The sequence below is a fragment of the Medicago sativa genome, chromosome 2 (genome assembly GCF_051527215.1).
Source record: "Medicago sativa cultivar Bolivia chromosome 2, Bolivia_mono, whole genome shotgun sequence".
In the NCBI taxonomy this organism is placed as follows: domain Eukaryota; kingdom Viridiplantae; phylum Streptophyta; class Magnoliopsida; order Fabales; family Fabaceae; genus Medicago; species Medicago sativa.
Window position 1 is genome coordinate 17888580 of NC_140750.1, and position 21985 is coordinate 17910564.

The 21985-nt window shown below is 33.0% G+C and overlaps 1 long non-coding RNA gene and 1 other non-coding gene across 2 annotated transcripts; both read left to right on the top strand.

The window, feature by feature from the left end:
- The first annotated feature begins 15922 nt into the window (after positions 1 to 15922).
- On the top strand, positions 15923 to 16031 carry LOC146945130 (small nucleolar RNA R71). Its single transcript, XR_015029512.1, has one exon. It is a non-coding gene; the product is annotated as a small nucleolar RNA R71 (small nucleolar RNA).
- A 3633-nt stretch (positions 16032 to 19664) lies between these two features.
- Positions 19665 to 20154, top strand: LOC146945131 (uncharacterized). Its single transcript, XR_015028158.1, has 2 exons — positions 19665 to 19937; positions 20014 to 20154. It is a non-coding gene; the product is annotated as an uncharacterized LOC146945131 (long non-coding RNA).
- Positions 20155 to 21985: the final 1831 nt, after the last annotated feature.

Genomic DNA, 21985 nt, shown 5'->3' on the forward strand with positions numbered 1-21985 from the left:
AAGGGAATGGTCTATCCATGCCAGTCCAGAACCGTATAATCAACTATCTTTGGATTTCTTCGAGAGAAAAAACTCTATATATTTGGATTGATTTATTTGAGAATCTATCAACTGACAGAAGTTTTTGAGTATAAGCTATGGAAATAATTTATTAGTTCTTCGTGATGACTTATGAAAAGTCGTGTATAGCTTATGTTTTCTCAAAATAAAATAAAAACTTAAATAAAAATAAGTTAAATTGAGAACAATAACTCAAAGAATTTAGGTTTCCCTTTAAACTATAATATTTATTGATCATTTTGATTTTGTGTTTTTCGTAAAGGGTTAGCATAAGGGTTTTTTTGGGGTTGTTTCTAGTTTAGGGTTTATTGGTTTCTAGTTTGGGGCTTCCAAAGAGGTTATTTCTTCTTTGAGAATTGATATTTGAACAACCATTTTTTAACAACTTTTGTGAAAATTTTCTCTCTCATACTCACATAATGTTTTTACTTTCTCTCTCTATTGTTTTGGTTTTTGTGTCAATATCTCATTTTCTTTGTAAAATTTTGGTTGTCTCAAAAGTTGTCATATAAATAGAAGTTCAAATAACATAACTCTTCTTCTTTAGGGTTTCGTTGGATGTTGTTTTACACTATCATATTCTTCATGTTATTATATCGTTGTTACACGGATAGGTTGTTGACTTTTTTTTATTGTTGTCCTTAAAAGTGTTGTATTCTCCATGCTATTGAATATTGGGTCTTGTTAACGAGTGTTCCCGGACCACTCTTTAAGGATTTCAAATTTAGAAAATCTTCCTTAAAAAAGTCAAATGTTACAAATTTCAAAGCATTAATTACACAGTTTTTCATAAAAAATTACTATTAATGGTTCTTAAAGAGTGACACGTAGGCATTCGTTAACATTTCCCTTGAATATTACTCCCTACGTTTCAAAATACATGTTCAATTTTTGCAATGTGCACTATTCACTTGACTTACTTTGATCATACTTTTAAACTAATGTGTAAATACAAATATTAGTATGTATGATGTTGTTTGATTTGTCTCGACAAATATTTTCAAAATATTAAATTTTTATAATTTTTTACTTCAGATAATTAAAGATATTAACGGTCAAAATTGTGCATTGGCATGTGTGAAGTGATTGACTTGGACATGTATTTTGAAACGGAGGGAGTATATAGTAGCAATAATGCTTAATGTTACGAGAGGTCTCTGTGTTTTGAAGTTTGTACTTGTTTCTTTATTAGGATTCTTAGGTTATGATGGAAGTAGATTTGAGGTTGTTGTACACCATGGGGGAGCATTTGATAAGTTCTACCATATTGATATCATGAGAAAGCGTTAAGTTGGTTTTATGAACTGAAATTTTGGTCTTATTTTTAAATTTTGGGTAGTTTAAAGGAATTGGGTAATGTTCAAGTAGAGTCTATGTGGTATTATGATCCAAAGGATGTTAATGAGTTGGTTTTGGAGGAGAAAGACACTATACAAAGAGGATTATGAATATAGCACAAATGAATGGCAAAGTTCATATTTATGTTGTCCACCCACTTTCACAACCTGATTTAATTCAAGAAATTGAGTATGAGCCAGCTGAAGGGAATAAAGAGGACGGTCATGTGACTAATGACTTTGGACATGGAGAGGATAAGAGTGATAAAGGGGAAGGGTCCGCTGACGGGGATCATATATTTGCACCAACTTTGCAATCAACTAAACATAGGCATGGCAACAGAACCCATACCCGCGGTTACCCGCCCGAACCAAACCCAATTTGACGGGTTTTCTCCGTTTTGACTGGGTTTGGGTATGGGCATGGGTTTTCCCCGATTTCAAAACACGGGTATGGGACGGGTAACGGGCTTACTAACTACATTTGGGCTTACTAACTATGATTTCAAAACACGGGTATGGGCATGGGTTTTCCCCGAGCCGTGTTAGTTCGGCTTGCTTACTAACTACATCATCAATAAGACTTTCAATAAGAGGATCCAACATACTAGAATCAACTCAATAATATCCATCACCAAGCCGAACTAGAGTTTTTATACACTTGTTTGGAAATCGATAAGAGTGATGGGAGCAATATGGGGCAGCGATCCATGACTCCAAGAGATCGAACATCACATCTTCACCCAAAATCTTAAGATATTGGGTATATGTTTTTCCTCATTTATATAAACAACATTGAACTCATTCAGAGTCAATGTAAAACTCGACTCGAACCCAACAATCTCCCTGTAGAGGTAGTCTCCCGCATCCTATAATTGCACCATCATTACAACCAACAAAACACATCTCTTGACTACATCACCAAGACTTTTGATAAAAGGATTATCTGCACTAGGATTCACTCATGCTCTCTCACCAAACCGGATTAGGTCTTTGATACACTTGTTTGAGAATCTCGGAGAGCGTCGAGAGAACAATGGGTCAATGATACATCTAAGACCCCCAAGAGATCAGACACCATATTTTAACACAAAATCTTAAGGTATTATTGGGTATATGAATCACATCTCTTATATATTCAACATTGAAGTCATTTATTGTCGATCTAAAATTACCACTCACTCTCTATCTCTCTAACCCAACAATATCCCCCATAATTAAGTACGAGTTTCTCATATTCTATACTTGCATTGTCGTTACATCCAGCGGAACACCTCTCATGACTACTATGTTAGGAAACAAATTCAATATAAGGATCAAACCTCAGGATCTCTCTCCCGACCAAACTGAACCAAATCTTTGAATACCACTTGTTTTGGAGTCTCCAGGAGTGTTAGAAACAACAACGGGCCAACGATCTAGGATCACAAAGAGATCGAACGCAACATCTCCATCTTAAACTTTAAGACAAATTAAAAAATAAAAGAACATTTAGTCCACCATGGACCACTTATATTAGGTGTAGATCATATTAGAATTAGTCATATAATGATCTATCTAATTTAATAGCTCGTTTCTCTCTTTAAAAGTTTTACTCTTTGCCTTCTCTTTTACACTCAGATCAACCACCCTTCCTCGTCCTCCAAACCCAAACTCTTCACTTTCCGATGTAGCCGCGAATCATGGTGGTGTGACGAGCTCTGCCTCCGCATTACTTGCAAAACACTTTTTCACTCTAGTTTTGGTGGACTCGGGTGTCAAACTCATTTTGGGTTGTTCTTGGTTCACGACAACGACGCTGCCTCTCAATGTTGGCGGTTTCTGGATGAAGCAACTTGTTTGAGGATGGGTACGCTGATGTTGCAGGTAATTTTGTACAAACATGATATGTTCCTATCTTTCTGAGCTGGAGCAGATTCAGTGGTGTTAGGATGGTGGTTTCAGCTTCAAAAAAACTTGTACGGGTCAATTTTGTTTAAAACCCATTTGGGTTGGTTCCATTCGTAACAAATTTGTCGCTCTTGTGGTGGTGTTAGATTCAAAGTTCAAATCAGATATGTTCTCTGATGTCTCTCTTCAGAGCATGGTATGTCTGTTGGCATCTTGGAGGTTTCAGATTGATAAGCTAGAAATGGTCGCGTAACTTGTTGTTTCGTGTCTTAGTAAGTGGTTTGGTTTGTGGATTCGCTATCGTGTTGGCGTTCGGATTCATTACCTTTCGTGAAAGGTTCAAGTTCATATGAACTTGTGTCTATTTGCTATTACTCGTGTTCATTCATGCACTGCTCTTCTTTTTTTTTTTTGCAATTTAATTTCGGACTCGTACGCAGGCTCGCTGGATTATACTGATTGTGCGTGTATGTTCCTTGTTGTTTTTTGCAACCCTTATGGGCTGAACCGTGTTATCATTTGGGTTGGTTTTATATTGTTTTTATTTTCATTGTGTAAAGTTTATGTCCCCCAATTTTATGTAATTTTTTTATTTTAATCAATCACGGTATGCAACTTCGTTTGCATTCCATTTGCTTAAAAAAAAATGGTCATATAATATTATCTAATATTACTTACTAAGTACTAATCTCTTATGATTTGTTTGTAGATGAGAACATCAGTCGCTTGTATTATATTGAAGTAGACAGGTACGTATTTGACTGATAAGTGCAGATTTCTCTCTAGCAAAATAAAGATCAAGTTCAAAACATATGATTGGATCCGGATTCCCAACAAATCCGCATGGCACTTAGATTGTCCTACCATTAGCCAAATGGGGAGTTGTGAAAATGCATGGTACGTACTGGTTAAAGACCAAAGTCCATTTAAAGTGACTTAATAATTGATTGAAGTTAATTCAGCAACTACAAAAGGCAAAGTGGGATATGCTTCATCTGAAGACCATGTGTTACTTCGCTGTGTAAAATGTTCATATTATATTCTATCATCTGGTTCCCAGTCTCCATCAGAATCTGAGAATGTCAATGGTTAGAGATACTCTGATAAATCAACTTGCCTTGTTCTTAGTTAAAATCTCCTTTGACTGAATTATAAATCTTACTCTAAATAGTTTATATATATATATATATATATATATATATATATATATATATATATAAGGAGACATTAAATTACACTGATATAATGTTACATTAATGATACACCGTTCAATATCATTTTACTCGATGCATATTTTTTTAATTGGATTATAAACTTATATAATATAAATCTTATATGTAAATTTTCACGCAAACTTCTATCATCGAATAAAACGATATTGAGTAATGTAATTAAGGATAAAAGGATTGAAGTTATATATATTCTTTTTTTTTTTTGACAAAATAGTTATATATATTCTTTATAATATGTAATCACTAATAAAGTTGTATTTTTTTTTTTAAGAAATCTAATAAAGTTGTATATGAATCACACATTGTCACATTGTCAAGGTTTGCGAGGTGTTGGATGTGGTTGGACACCTTCATAATTATGAGCTAGTTTTTAAAAGAAATATTTAAGCACATTTAACATGTCAATGTGAAAATTGGAATCGAGACCCATATAGTAAATGAGAAATGATATTTGACACCCACTTTTTGACAACTTTCTCTCTCATACTCACATGATGTTGTTATCCTCTCTCTTCCTTTTTCTCTCTCCATTGTTTTTGACCAATAAGAAGTGAGAAAAACAAGGTTGTCAACAAAGTTGTCATCAAATGGATGTCAAAATATCATTACTCTATAGTAAATATTGAAGTTGTATTAAAGTCTAATCGATGTGAAGGTTTGGAATTGGATGTATATATGTGGATGTGCATCCTTAAAATATAATATTATTGGAGGGTGTGGTTTGAAGAGAAAAAAAATTAATTTGATTGAATTTAATTGTTCAAAAAAGAACCAAATATGATACCTTGGGATTGAGAACATATAAATAATGAATCACAACTTTGTTCTTTGAAATTGGAAGGATCAAATCAACTTAGGTACAATTAAGCCACAATCAGATGTTTAAAGTTTGTCTGATCAAAATCAAACAGTTCATATTTTAATTTTGTTTTGATTTTTTTAAAAAAATATATAAAAAATTTTAAAGTTGTTTTGATTTTCTATTTTTATTTTAAGTTCATATGAGCAAGTTAAAATAAAATAAAAATATAAAAAATATAAATTAAAGAACTAAATTATGTGATGTTTACCATTTCAAAAACAAACATGATTCATCTCTCATGTATAAAAATTTCAAGATTTAAATGCATTTTTTATTCTCTTATTTTATTTGAAACAAGATTTTACTCCCTCCAAATTCCAAATTCGAGCTTTTGATTCCCAATTTTCACACACGATTGCAGTTTTGGTCCTCACTTGCATTTTTTTTTACTCAAAAATGTGATTGTCGGTCTCAATAATGATAGTTTTATGTATTTTATCTTCAAATTCAAAATAAATGCCAAGAATCACCACTTTTAAGCCTAAATATATACGTTCTTTGAGTTAAAAATCTGAATAGGGAACAAAATTACAACCTTGTGTGGAACGGGGCATCGAAATCAAAATTTAGAAATAGATGGAATAAAATCATATTTTAGAACAAATAGAGGTCTATTTTTTTTTTCCAGTCTATACTCTTTTTATGCACCTTATTTTTTCTTCTTCTTTCTAATACACCATTTGCTCAGATTATATAACCGGAACTCCTTTATAGTGATTTTGGAATTATACAATCCAAAACATGTTTTGACCCGATTATCAAAACAAACAATAGTGGCATATATTATTATGATGACATAATTGAAAATGCAAAAAATAAAATAAATGTAAAAAGACATACAAATTCTCAATAATGCAACACAATTAATTAATTGATCAATATTTTCATATTACATTAACATAATACTTATTACGACAAATTATTAGATACCTAAAGGTAAATCTCTAGTGGAAAAAGATGGAGGGGGAAGCAGAGTAAGGTAAGGTTTGTTTCCTCTCCCATCTTAAGAAATGACAGGAGGGTAAAACTAAATTTGGTGGGAGAAGGAGACTTTGATGTTAATTTAACTAAATTGATTAAAATGCATAAAAATATTAATTATTAACCTTGCTCAAAATTATTTTGATAAATTTTACCTAACCAAATTGTAAATAATAAAAAATATATAAAATAAAAAATGATACAAAATACATAGCAGTAATACATAAAAACTACATTTTCAATGAAATAAAAAATAATACAAAAATTAATGACATAAAATAATAAATTTAATGCTTGTGATTTTTGTATCAATGATTTAGATTTTGTTTTAGCTTGGTTTTATAGTTGATGAAGTAGATTAAGTTTTAGTTCACCCTTTATCATGTCATGCTCCACTGCTAGTCTTACTTACTAAAGCTTGTCAGGTCAAGCTAACCCTAACCCTAAAACTAACCTAGATTTTTCCCGCTCTTTCTCAAGCATTTATGTGTAGGTTTGACCTCCTCACCCTTAATACAGGCCATAATAACACATTTATGTGTAGGTTTCTTACTTACTAAAGCTTGTCAGGTCAAGCTAACCTTAACCCTAAAACTAACCTAGATTTTTCCCGCTCTTTCTCAAGCATTTATGTGTAGGTTTGACCACCTCACCCTTAATACAAGCCATAATAACACATTTATGTGTAGGTTTGACCTCCTCACCCTTAATACATGCCATTATAACACGATTGCATATTATTTTATTTCATTGCAGGAAATTTTAACTGCCATTTATTACACGATTGCATATTATTTTAATTTTAGTCTATAAAAATAACACACGATTGCATATTAATTGCCATCCCAAATTTGAAATGTGAATTAGGTACATTGAAAATAGTATAGCACACGATACTATTAAAACGAAGAAAAAAAAACACGAGCTTGAAAATTAAACCCGTGAATTACGTACAAAATTGTATAATGGAAATAAAATAACACACACTGTATATTTATTAACTATAAAAACACACGGTTGAAAAATTTCATTTATAAGACGATTGCATATTAATTTAATTTTTGAAATAGAATAACACACGATTGCATATTACTCCCTCCGCTCCTATCTACAAGAGACAATTTACTTTTTAGATACATTAAATAATTTATGTATTTGGTTTAGGTTCTTTGTTGAGGCAAAATCCCTAATTAATTTTAAAGATAATAAACTTTAATGATTAAGGATTAAATGGACTTTGATTAATTCCTTGGTATTTAACTTGTGCTCTTGAGTGTTTTTACTAAGACAGGAACAAGATTTAATTCATACCAAGAAACATGAAATCAAAGGACATTGAATAAATGAACTAAGTCTGAAGTTCAGAAAGTTAGTTCTGAATGTTGATCAGTGAGTTGATCAGAACGTTCTGATGAAAGCCCAGAAGGGTGTTCTTAAGCAAGCCCAGATTCATCAAGAACGTGGAGAACATGCAAGTACACTTGACATGAATAAAAGGTTCAGAAAAGTACATCTGCATGGATCTATCAATAAATAAAGGCATGCACAAGGATTTATGTCAAAATGACCTTTAATGTTCATCTAAGACTATGAACATTAAAGTACTAGGAATATTCCAATGAGAATTTAATCCTAGATGTTGCATTCACTGCACTTCAGTTATGTCCTTACTATTAGGATTGATTACATTAAAAGCTAGTCTTACAAATCATCCTAAAGTAAGAACAAATAGAACATTCTGATGGTCAGAATGTTCATGTCTACGCATGCTTCCAACCATGAACAGTGTAGTTGGTGAAAAGTTAGCAAGCAAAGCAAAAGAGATCTTGCATCAGAGATAACATGTCCTCTGAACTGTAATCAAGCAGATTTCTTTGAATCATGGGCCTGAAGCTGCAGATCCACTATCCTCTCTCTCTCCTGTACAAAATCCAAGACAGATTTGGTTCAACTTTATCCCACCTTTTCCAGCAACTTTTGATGCATATGGAGAAGCTACTTTTTGATGGATAAAACCCAACAAATCTCATGTCATGTACTGGACAAGCCCAGAAATTCATCAAACATTCATCATTGATGAACCTAGATGAAGAACATCATGAATATCAAACATTCTGATGAAGAACACAGCAACATTCTGATGTTCATCCTAGGAACACAACAACATTCTGATAGTCAGAATGTTCACCCAGAATTTCAAGTAAATGCTTGTGGGGCCCAAGACACATGGCATAACACCATTGGACACCTTACAACGGCTATATGAGCCCAAAGACTCTATAAATACAGATCAAAGGCTCAGCATTACTTGCACCATTGCAAAGCATACAAGAAAACAACTTAAGTTTGTTTGAAGCTCTTGCAATTCAATTGATCATCACTGAAGGCTTTTTTTTTACCTTCTTTATATTGTAAATCAATTCTCTCTCTCTCTCTCTCTGTTATCTCTTCCATAGATAACTTCTTCCTTCTTCTCTTCTTCTGTTTGTCTGATTCACAAACATTCAAACTTCCATACAAATTGTAACAAAGTCTCATCTAGCTTTAGGGGTACTAAAGTGTTAGCTTGAGCAAGAGTTGTAAAAGTCTAAGTGGTTAACTTAGCAACAAGGTGCAAGCCTTTTGAGGCTTAGAGAATACATGATTGTAAGTGTTCAGGTGAACACATATTGTAAGGTGCAGGATTTGAGAGGTTATCTCAAGCATCATAGTGGAAAATCTCACAAAAACTGTGAGGAGTGGACTAACCCACATTGGGTGAACTACTATAAATCTATGTGTGTTCTTTTCTTCTTCCTTATACTCTTTACTTACTACAAACACAAACACAGCTACTTTGTTAAAACTGTTTTTGGCACTCAGACATCAGAACGTTCTGAAGTCTGCTATTAACTTAATCTTTCCAAGTTTCCACTTGAGAATTATTTTTTAAGTTACAGGTTAATTTTTAAAGGGTCACAATTCAAACCCCCCTTCCTTGTGACTATTTTATCTACCTCATTCTTGACTAGATACATACATTATACAATGTATTTAAAAAGTCAACCGGAGGGAGTAATTGTCATCCCAAATTTGAAATGTGAATAAATAACATAGAAAATTGTATAATGAAAATAAAATAACACACAATCAATTGTATATTTATTAGCTTTATAACACAATTTCTTTAGTATTAGAACCAATCAATTGTACATTAAATAGTATTAAAACCACAAGGTTTAAAATTTCTTTAGAAAAAAAAAGGCCACAAGATAGCATAATAAAAAAACAACACCACCGTGTTCAAATTAAATTTAAGAGCAAATAATTTTTCATAATGGTTAACGTTAAAAATAAATATACCGCCGTGAGAATTATTGGCTTTGCATTGTAACACAATTTTCTTTTTTTTTCGATGGGACCATGATTTAAATGGAACTATCATTTAACTCAACGTATTTAATCCTAACATAATTCTTGAGGAAATTTCCAACGTACCTAATTTTTCTTTAACTTATCGTTAGAAATAATTCTCCCACCATAAGAGATATTTTGTAAGCCACTATAACACATTTTCATTGTGTGCATCGAAATCTGTTTCATGAAATAATGCATTCCACATTCCCCTTCTGATGCGCCACTGATGCTACCACCTTCAATTTTCATTGATTATGCAAAGTTAACATTACAAATTCTGGAAACCTGTATTTATTGATTGCTCCTCATTTTTACGTGATTGTTGTGGCTGATTTCCTATAAGTAATAACTTATGTTTCTGAATTCTCAATTGCAACATTCCATAGATTAAGAAATAGTATATTGCTTTTGTCTGCTGCAGCTATGGCCAACGCTTACACAAACCTTTTGGCTGTTGATAGAGCCAAACCGCAAGTGCACGGTCTATCGAAGTAATAGTAGTAAGAGAGAGTATCGTTCTGCTATGGAGTTATGAATTTAATTAACTTTAAATAACGATTAGATGAGAGTTTTGGAAATATAGTTTGGATTTTTATGTATAAGAAAATAACAATAATAAAATAAAAGAGCCTTGGGATTATTGATTCATCATAATAACGCATCCTTCACTAGCCGAGACTTTAACTTCTAATTTCATGGTTTACACCTTAATTTCTAAAGACCGGTTTCCCTTAGCCTCTCACCTTTCCGATAAAAGTCTGGTGAGAGTTTACCCCTAGTAACCAAGCCTATTTCGCTTACTTGATTACTAGAAGAAGCTTATAAGAATTGAAACTACACATGTCTCAATAATTGCAAAGACTATTTCCCTGCCTTTGCAATTATTGTCTAGATTAACTTGTTCCAATATCAGAGCTCCGCTTTCGCTTTATCAATTGATATTTGGGATGATGGATTAACAATTATCAAACCCTCCACTTTCGCTTCTACAGTTTGATAATGGTTAATTCATGTTAGAACGGTGAATCTAAATTAGAAATTATGGTTACATGAAATTAGGGTTAAAGCTTGGTTCGATTAGGATTATGTCATTAGACTTATCCAACAATCCCAAGACAGGAAGAAGTCTACTAACTAACGTTCATTGTAGACATAGAGAAGAAGGAGAAGAAGAAGAATATAAAATAAAGTAAAAGTGAATTTTTATTCCAAGAACAAAAGATGAATGTTTATGATGGAGTGCTACTCTATTTATAGCTTTACAATTGGCTTAAAATCTAAGCAACTATAAGGGCTAATCAGTAAAACTTCAACAGAGTAACTTGGGCCCAAAGAAAAAGCAGCAAAAGAATTCCTGGAAGGTGGCACGGCTGTGCCACATGTTGGCACGGGCCGTGCCAAGCTTCTGACTTTGTGGAGACATATTTTTGTCTCCGTATCTTCGTATTTTTGCACTGTATTTGCTCCAGTCCTCTTTCTTTTGCTCCAAGACACCTCCCACCATATATTCGTTCCTGAAATAAAATAAAATGCAATTTGAAGTAAAAGATTCAAAAAGGAAATAATATTAAAATAAAATAAAACTAAATCTAAATAAAACGATACTAAATAATACATAAAAATAGACTAAATATAGACTCATCAAACTCCCCCACACTTGAATCTTTGCTTGTCCTCAAGCAAAAGGCAATAGACATAGAAGCAACAAGAAAGATTAAACATGGCAACATAATTAAAAACAGAAGTCTCTCCTAAGGTTTTGTTTCAAGTACACTAATCATGACTTCAAGTACTTCTTGTGAACTTATTCAACCCAACAACAAGTCTTAAATGAGTGTGTGTGTGTGTGTGTGTGTGCAGTCCAACCCTTTTCTTGCTCCTGTATAAGACAGATATTATGAGGAACAGGTTCTATCCTTAATGCTAAAGTAACCGAGAAAAGTTCTTTCTTCATTTCATATAAGAGTGATGGGAATTTGGTTAAAATTAAATTTAACAATTTAAGCACAAAGAGGCTGCAGGTGCTTAGGGACTATCTATCCTCATAGGAAGTCTTTTTGGATGTAATTGTCCTTTCCCCCTTGATTCAAATCACCCTAAGCAGTGCTGCAAAATTTCATCTCCGCGTAGGAAGTCTTTTTGGATGTAATTGTCCTTTCCCCCTAAGATTGATGAATTTATTTTCCACATTTGAGGGATTTGGAACTTAAGTTCAAATTAGGGAGTCACCACCACAATTAGGAAGTTAGGGATTATCTTTTCCCCCACATGTTGGTGTCATCATTCTCATGCCATTATTTTAACAATTAAGAGAATGTAACAATAAAGCACAAATTGGTCTATTTTCCCACACAAACTTATATTACTTTTACTGCAAGACTTTTAAGGGTCTAAGTTAACAACTAAAGATCGGCATTATGCTCCTTAAAATACCTACTCGGCCACACTTAGCAAAGATTGCAATGGTGCTTTTCTCATTGAAACCTTGAAATTTTCCTACACATCAAACATGATGTGTATAACAAGAACACACAAAACACAGAAATTTACCTTCTGTACAAGAAACACTTTTTAAGAGATGGCAAACAAAAACTTTATGCCCATGATTTGGTAAAACATGGCAGAGAGAGAGAGAGAAGAGAGAAGGAAGAGAGAGAGAGAAAGAAAGAAAGAAAGAGAAAGAAAGAGAAGAAAGAGAAGAAGAGAAGAAGAAGAAGAAGAAGAAGAAGAAGAAAGAAGAAGAAGAAGAAGAAGAAGAAGAAGAAGAAGAAAAGAAGAAGAAGAAGAAGAAGAAGAAAGAAGAAGAAGAAGAAGAAGAAGAAGAAGAAGAAGAAGAAGAAGAAGAAGAAGAAGGAAGAAGAAGAAGAAGAAGAAGACGGAAGAAGAAAGAAGAAGAAGAAAGAAGAAGAAGAAGAAAGAGAAGAAGAAGAAGAGAAGAAGAGAAGAAGAAGAAGAAGAGAAGAAGAAGAAGAAGAAGAAGAAGAAGAAGAAGAAGAAGAAGAAGAGAAAGAAGAAAAGAAGAAGAAGAAGAAGAGAAAGAAGAAGAAGAAGAAGAAGAAGAAGAAGAAGAAGAAGAAGAAAGAAGAAGAAGAAGAGAAGAAGAAGAAGAAAAGAAGAAGAAGAAGAAGAAGAAGAAGAAGAAGAAGAAGAAGAAGAAGAAGAAGAAGAAGAAGAAGAAGAAGAAGAAGAAGAAGAAGAAGAAGAAGAAGAAGAAGAAGAGAAGAAGAAGAAGAAGAAGAAGAAGAAGAAGAAGAAGAAAGAAGAAGAAGAAGAAGAAGAAGAAGAAGAAGAAGAAGAAGAAGAAGAAGAAGAAGAAGAGAAGAAGAAGAAGAAGAAGAAGAAGAAGAAGAAGAAGAAGAGAAGAAGAAGAAGAAGAAGAAGAAGAAGAAGAAGAGAAGAAGAAGAAGAAGAAGAAGAAGAAAGAAGGAAGAAGAAAGAAGAAGAAGAAGAAGAAGAAGAAGAAGAAGAAGAAGAAGAAGAAGAAGAAGAAGAAGAAGAAGAAGAAGAAGAAGAGAAGAAGAAGAAGAAGAAGAAGAAGAAGAAGAAGAAAGAAGAAGAAGAAGAAGAAGAAGAAGAAGAAGAAGAAGAAGAAGAGACTCTCAATTTCTTGAGGTCCACAAGGTGGACTTTGGAGGTGAAGGTGTTGCATCATGTTTCGGAGCATTTGATTGTTTTCTTCATTTATTCGATTGCCCCTTTTTAACATTGTTTCTTAACACCTTGTCTTTGTAGCTCGGTGCTTGTTCTTTGAACTTTGGTTTGCATCCATGCCCTCCGTTCAATCATTATAGATTCCACCGACTTCTTGTTCATGGTGCAAGTTTGCACCTACCTCCGCTTCATCACTACCATCATCACCATCATTTTGTACCTGTGGGTTAGTACCAAACATAAAGCATATTTTCCAACCATCTCCCGGATTAGTTATGTCCAGATTAGGTAGAATAATCTAACAATAAGCTCTAATAATTCTCCATTCATATTGGTAATTGTGAGTATGGTCATGGGTTCTAAGGAAGGACAAAGTAGTGAGAGTATATAAGTCTAGATAATAGTTCCCTCTATCCTCTTGATCCATTGATTCACACTCACCTCAAACTTCCTAGCAATAAAAGTGATGATTCCACCTACCATTATATCACCCTTATCATCCGGTTTCTTTTTAACAATTGAAACAAGATAAAAAAGCAAATAATAGCAAATGTTAATATGACGATTATAAAGCATAGCCCACAACATAAACAGCTCTCATCATTCCCTACCTCTTTCCAACTCTATACGGTGCAAGCCATAAACCTTTCAAGGTACCTAAGCATAGGGTTGTGTTATTCAACAGCCTAATCACATTATCCTCTATTCCTAGTCTATCCATAGCATTAACATCAAGGTACCTGCAAGTAGAGATAGTTCTAGAGATTAGAGATTTATATATATTCCTTTGCTCGGGATCCTTGAATTTGATCCTATGATTGCGGGTTGTTGATTCCTTCTTGCACCACTTCCGGAGTCTTCAATCCCCTTACCTTTCCTCTTGGATGCCATTGACCTAGTTGACTTTGTTTTGGTTTGGGTTAAGGTTAGGTTTTGTGTGGGAAAGGTTGGTTTAGTGATGGGGTTTAAGGAAGGTTTTTGATTTTATTGATGAAGATTGGTGAAGAAATTGTGGTTTGGTGAAGTTTGAAGAGAGTTATGGAGGAAAGATGAAAGAAGTTATTTTGTTTAAATAAGGAAAAAAATAAAAAAAAATGATAAAATTTTTTTTCAAATTTTTTTTTTTTGCTGAAAAGTTGGCACGGCCGTGCCAAGCTTCTGGAAAGAGGCAAAAAAAAATTTTAGATTTTTTTTTGTGGTTTCTGGTCAACGGCTTCAACTTTCCTTCACTTTTTTCATCATATTTGGACAAATACCTACAAAACAAATTAAAATAACACAAAACAAAAAATAAAAGCAATAAAATTCATGGGTTGCCTCCCACGAAGCGCTCGTTTAGAGTCATTAGCTTGACGATTAGAAAGTGGTTCATCTATCCTATACCCAATCTCTCAGAAAGGGACAATGGCATCAAACTAACATTCTCTCCCAAATCACACATGGCTTTTTCTATAGTTTCAGATCCTATGACACAAGGTAAGGAAAAGCTTCCTAGATTCTTAAGTTTAGGTGGCAATTTGTTTGGAAGTATTTCAATAAATTTTCTAAACTGCTCATCTAACTTGGACTCATCAAACCCTTGTGTTAATGAAATTTCATGCACATGAGATGGTGAAACAAGTGGCTTTTCATTCTCTCCTTTGGCTTTCTCACTTTGAGGCTCATCACTCCCTATCTCTCCTTCATTGTTCTTAATTTTCACAACGGGGTCCTCTAATTGTTTACCATCCCTAAGAGTAATATCACTTATATGGCTTTTGGGGTTGGTTTCGGTTTGGTCTAGGAGGACTTCGGAGGATTGAGAGGAAGTAGCCACCTGTTGGGGCACTTGAGAAGTCTGAGTCTCAAGCATCTTACTGTGAGTAACTATGGAGTCTTCTTTTGATGTATGTTTGGCAAGAGAGTCCTTCAAAAGTTCAGTTTGATTTTTAAGCTCTTGTAGCTGTTTGGATTGATTTATACAATAATTTTCTAAAAAAAGTTCCAAGCTGGATTTTTGAGGGACTCTTTGGTTGTTTGCATAACTGTGTGGTGTTGTTTGTTGTCCAAAAAGATTTTGAGGGGTTTGAGAAAAATTTTGGTTGTTTCTAAACCCTTGATTATATTGAGCATAGTTTACTTGCTCGGGACTTCTAACAACACTACCTAGTTGGCAATCAATGCCAATATGGCCAAATACACCACAAATTTCACAAAAAGGAGATGCAAAAGAAGAAGAAGAGATGGCACTAACATTTATTTTTTGAAATTTTTGGGTTAATGCATCAATCTTAAAGGCAAGGTGATCATAGTTAGAGACTTCATACATACATGCCTCCTTTTTGGAGGGTGAAGAATTAGTGATGGCTCTTTCATCGGTCCACTTGTAGTGATTTTGAGCCATGTCTTCAATCAAGGCGTATGCCTTCGTATAGTTCTTATTCATTAGAGCTCCACCTGCAGCTGCATCAAAATAAATTTTTGTGGTACACAAAAGGCCATTATAAAAAATGTGAATAGTAAGCCAATTCTCTAAACCATGATGGGGGACAAAGTCTAAGCATTTCTTTGAAACTCTCCCATGCATTGTAAAGAGATTCTCCATCTTTTTGAGTGAATTGTATGATTTGTTTCCTTAAGTGAACAGTTTTAGATTGAGGAAAGAATCGGGCAAGAAAAACTTGCTTCATTTGATGCCATGAAGTGATAGAACCAAATTCCAATGAATGAAACCAAGAACTAGCTCTACCCCCTAAGGAAAAAGGAAAGTAGTGCAGCCTTACGACCTCTTGGTTTGCATTCACGGTTCCACTGAGTCTTAAAAATGTTGAAATATGAAAATTCGGATCCTCAGTGGGTGATCCGAAAAATTGATTTTGCTCCACTAAGTGAACAAGTGCAGGTTCTATTTCAAAATTGTCCTCAACCGTTGGGTACACAATAGCATCGTATGTCTCATTTGTAGATGGGATTGCAAACTCTTTGAGAGAGCTTTCCTTAGCCATATCGTTATTATCTTCCCAAGAAGTCAAAGACAAAAGAAGAAATAGAAAAGGAAAGAAATAAAGAAAGAGAAAATAAAATAAAATAAAATAAAATAAAATAAAGGAAAAGATTTTTTTTTTCAGTCTAATCCTTAAAAAAAATTAATCAAATTGCAATAACTCCTCTGCAACGGCGCCAAAAACTTGATAGAGCCAAACCGCAAGTGCACGGTCTATCGAAGTAATAGTAGTAAGAGAGAGTATCGTTCCGTTAGGGAGTTATGAATTTAATTAACTTTAAATAACGATTAGATGAGAGTTTTGGAAATAAAGTTTGGATTTTTATGTATAAGAAAATAACAATAATAAAATAAAAGAGCCTTGGGATTATTGATTCATCATAATAACGCATCCTTCACTAGCCGAGACTTTAACTTCTAATTTCATGGTTTACACCTTAATTTCTAAAGACCGGTTTCCCTTAGCCCCTCACCTTTCCGATAAAAGTCCGGTGAGAGTTTACCCTTAGTAACCAAGCCTATTTCGCTGACTTGATTACTAGAAGAAGCTTATAAGGATTGAAACTACACATGTCTCAATAATTGCAAAGACTATTTCGCTGCCTTTGCAATTATTGTCTAGATTCACTTGTTCCAATATCAAAGCTCTGCTTTTGCTTTATGAATTGATATTTGGGATGATGGATTAACAATTATCAAACCCTCCACTTTCGCTTCTACAGTTTGATAATGGTTAATTCATGTTAGAACGGTGAATCTAAATTAGAAATTATGGTTACATGAAATTAGGGTTAAAGCTTGGTTCGATTAGGATTATGTCATTAGACTTATCCAACAATCCCAAGACAGGAAGAAGTCTACTCACTAACGTTCATTGTAGACATAGAGAAGAAGGAGAAGAAGAAGAATATAAAATAAAGTAAAAGTGAATTTTTAATCCAAGAACAAAAGATGAATGTTTATGATGGAGTGTTACTCTATTTATAGCTTTACAATTGACTTAAAATCTAAGCAGCTATAAGGGCTAATCAGTAAAACTTCAACAGAGTAAATTGGGCCCAAAGAAAAAGCAGCAAAAGAGTTCCTGGAGGGTGGCACGGGCCGTGCCAAGCTTCTGACTTTGTGGAGACATATTTTTGTCTCCGTATCTTCGTATTTTTGCACTTTTTGTCTCCGTATCTTCGTATTTTTGCACTGTATTTGCTCCAGTCCTCTTTCTTTTGCTCCAAGACACCTTCCACCATATATTCGTTCCTGAAATAAAATAAAATGCAATTTGAAGTAAAAGATTCAAAAAGGAAATAATATTAAAATAAAATAAAACTAAATCTAAATAAAACGATACTGAATAATATATAAAAATAGACTAAATATAGACTCATCAGCTGTAACTGATGGGAATAGAGATCTCAAGATGAAAGTGCGCGTCGCTCATGTATGGTGTATACCATCTAAGAAGGATCCTAACGACATCACTTTCATGAACATCCTCTTGGTTGATGACAAGGTTGGTTTTGTGTTTCCTTACAAGTGTTATGAAACCACTTCTGAATTGTTGCGATAAGCATTTTTGCTAACTGTGCTTTAATTTGTTTTTTTTTTGTTTTTTCTAGGTGTGGTCGGATGCAGGCAACTGTACGAAGAGATTTGGTGTCCAAATTCCAGAAAATGGTGACAGAAGGATGTGCATACGTTCTTGACAGTGTTGTTGTTGGTTTCAATGACAGCCCTTTTAAGCTTATTAGTCACTTTAATCTTATTGTATCTTATTGTTAAAAAAAAGTAATAATATGAATCAATGTATGTCATTCATGTGTCAATTGCTTTAGGTCTTATATTCTATTTAGTTCAGTAGTCTATATTGAATTGATACACATGAATTCTGGATTAGTATACATCTCATATATTCACCAGGCATGTCTCAAGTGATTAAACTAACACAATAGTTACATCTGATTCATGACACATCACTTAAGTTTAACACAATTAAAGCATCATGTTGATGCAATTATTAAAGCTATTTGCAAAACATGTTGCTTATTAAGTACTGATATACACATTATTTAAATGTTCATATTGTTGTGATTTCTTTCTTTCATTCTAATGTTACTCCCGTTAACACATTATTTTGTCAAGGGTTACTTCAAAAGAATGTTTGAAGATATTAATATCTGATGATGATGGTGAAGACACTGATGTAACTTCTAATGTAGTGCTTATTAGTGCTTCTTGCACGGGCTTGTTGGTTAATAATATTTGCCGATTCAAAAAAAAAACTTCTAATGTAGTTTATCACGAAGTTTTTCGCAATGTATCCTAAATTGTGTACTTGGAAGGATTGACCGAAATTAATATTCTTCATTGTTAACTATTTATGCCTGACAATTTTCCCTAGGTTGTGTACTTTCTATTATTTAACAGAATTAAAGTTCTACTATTTCTATGATTCATGGCTTGGAATGTATCATAAATTTTGTATTCTTTATGTTTTACGGCTTATTGTTAAATTTATTATGACTTATTCTTCATGAAAATAAGGCCCGTGCGTCAGCACGGGTCATTGTTCTAGTTTTTTTTTTATAGTTGCCATCATTTATAAAATATGTAGGCATAGTATATCAATGACTAAAGTTTCTCTCATTTGTACCAAAAAAAATAAAATAAAAAAGTTGCTCTTATAAGAGAGAAAAATGCATTTGATACTAGTATGTGATTCTGTTAGTGTGTATAAATTTGAAGGTTGTGTCTAAGAGGAGACAAGTTAATGAGATTGTCAATAGACTTGTTAGGGCAACCACAATTTAGGCTAGTATCCAATCATTCATTGTATTAGCTAGTTGTATTCACAACCCCAAATAAAAAACACTTTGACACACCCACATTAAATGATAAAAATAAGAATAAAAAATAATTTACTTACATCATTTAATTTTACTTTTTTATTTGATGTGAGTGTGCCTGAATATTTTTTATTCGGGGTTGTGTCCATATAAGAGTTACTCTACCTTAATAGATATTGAATTCTAAAATATTGAAATTTAATTCCTTCGATTTCATTTAATGATATTATTTTCTTTTATAGACTATTACTATATAATAATTTGACCATATACTTTGACATTTTTTATTTGAAAATTAATCATCATATCTTTTCCTTAATCATCATTTAATAATTTGACATATATACTTCGACATTTTATATCTGACCACTTTTTATGGCTATAAAAAAGGTCTTTTGCAAGACCAAAAACATCACAAAATAATCATTTTAATAGAGATTGATAAGCATGGTAAAAAAATGTGTTGTGATGATGTTAGTTAGTATTATGTTAGTTGTAACTCAAGTTGAATGCATCACTTCATCTCAAGAGTTTCCTCCAATTAACCTAGAAGGAGCAAAAGGACCACCTTGTGATTTAAAGTGTACGGTAATATGTTCCAGCCAAAAAAGACTTACATTTGATGATTGCATGAAAGTTTGTAAAAGTCGATGCTCGGTGTCTGTCAAAACAGAAATATTGTCGTGATCCTTAACATCAGAAATGGTATAGTTTAAAATTCTCTTCATCTTTTATTGTCTTTTTTTAACAAATCTAAATGTTTTTATATTTTACTTTGTAGGTTGTTCGTGCAATGCATACATAAATTGATTCAAGCTTTGGAGAATTTGCAATTATAATAAATAAATATGTTGTATGTTATGTGAGACTCTATATAATATAATGTACCGATGAGAATTGACATTGTGTCAATACGTTTTAATTCATATTGCCTATTTTATATTTTATCTATTTCATTTTTGCAATTTTTATTTCTCTGTTGTTTTCTATGATGCTTTGATTCATAAATTTGGTTGCATGCATATCATTTTATTTTATTTTTACGACAATTGTGTACCATTGTTATTAAGACCCGACCAATCGGTAAAACAATTTTAGCAAGAAATCATATCAATCGACGTTCTGATCTAGATTTTTTTTTTTTGAGCAAAGATCTAGATTTTTTTATTAGAGGAAGTAGGAGGCATTGGAGTTAAAAAAAATTGCATTTGTTGAATATATATCATTGATATCTAAATGGTTTTTTTTTTTTTTTTTGAGGGATGATATCTAAATGGTTGTGGAGGTGTTTATCGGAAAGTAATGCAGTTTGGAGGTGTTTAGGGAGAGCAGAAACAAAATCATTGCTTTCTCGAATGGGAGGATTAATCCACTCTCTTGTATGTAATTTGTTTGAGATTGGTCTTTTCTCTCTTAAATAATATTTCCTTATAAAAAAAAAGTTGTTTTATACCGTAAAAACAATTTACGTACAGCTTCATAATCCAACAACATTTGAGATTTTTTGCCCTAAAACAACATTTTTGTTTTTTTTCCACCGGCCAAGACTAAAATTGTTTTTTTCCCTCAAAAAGAAAAAAATTAGGTTTTGATCCTCCTATATTAAAAATCTTTTCTTTCAAGAAGGTAAATTAGTCTACTTGAATTGACATTAGGGAGAATCCAACATGACACTTTGAGGATCCTATATTAAAAATCCATTTTTTATACTCTAATTTAACTTCTTTTTTTCTTTCTTTAAAAGAAAAACGCTTATCTTCTTCTTCTTCTTCTTCCAAATTTTTTTTTAACGACTCTTCTTCTAAATTTTGATCTCTCATGTTATTATTGGGTCACCATTTATGACGTGACAACGTTTATTATAACACACTTAGTTACGTCGATAAAAATATGTCTAATAGGCTTTGAAACATTGTAAACGAATAGACTACATTATCAAAAAATGAGACAGCTAACCAAAATTCTAAAAAAAAAAAAAAGTTAAATGGTTTAAAAAAAAATTGGGGGACCACAGTGCGGTTAAACCATTTATTTTGGGGGGAATTAGTCACTTTAGTCCCTGAATGGGAGATGATTCGTCACTTTAGTCCATGAATGAAGAGAAATTGCAAAACAGTCCCTGCATGGTCAATTTCAGGGACTAAAGTGACTAACAGAGTCTACATTCAGGGACTAAATTGACTAACGAAGTTTGCATTCAGGGACTAAATTGACTAACAAAGTCTACATTCAGGGTCTATTTTGCAATTTATCTGCATTCAGGGACTAAAGTGACGAATCCCTTCCGATTCAGGGACTAAAGTGACTAATTCCCCATTTATTTTGATATCACTATCAACCTTTTTCTCATTTCTACATTTAATTGTCTTTTTTATTTGGTTATCATGATATTGGTACATTAATTATCTTTTTAATTGGGTTATCATGATATTGGTACGAAGATTCCACCACCGCTTAGCAATATCTAATCTTCGTCGGGGAACCTATGGGGCATACAAGGTCGGTTCTGCCATCCCAACTGAATTTTTCCATACGCATGAAACAACAATGGAACCCTTAATCAAATGCTTAAGGAGCTCAAGTCCCTTACCTTGTAGAGAGTGTTCAATTTCTATCGTATCCAAATTAAAAACCACAGACAGATCCAAAATAAAAACGAAAATTGCACACAACCAAATACTATTAAATATGTTTGTATTTCTTTTTGTGAAAACCTGTATGATTAAATCGAGTTTTGGATTGATTTTTCAATT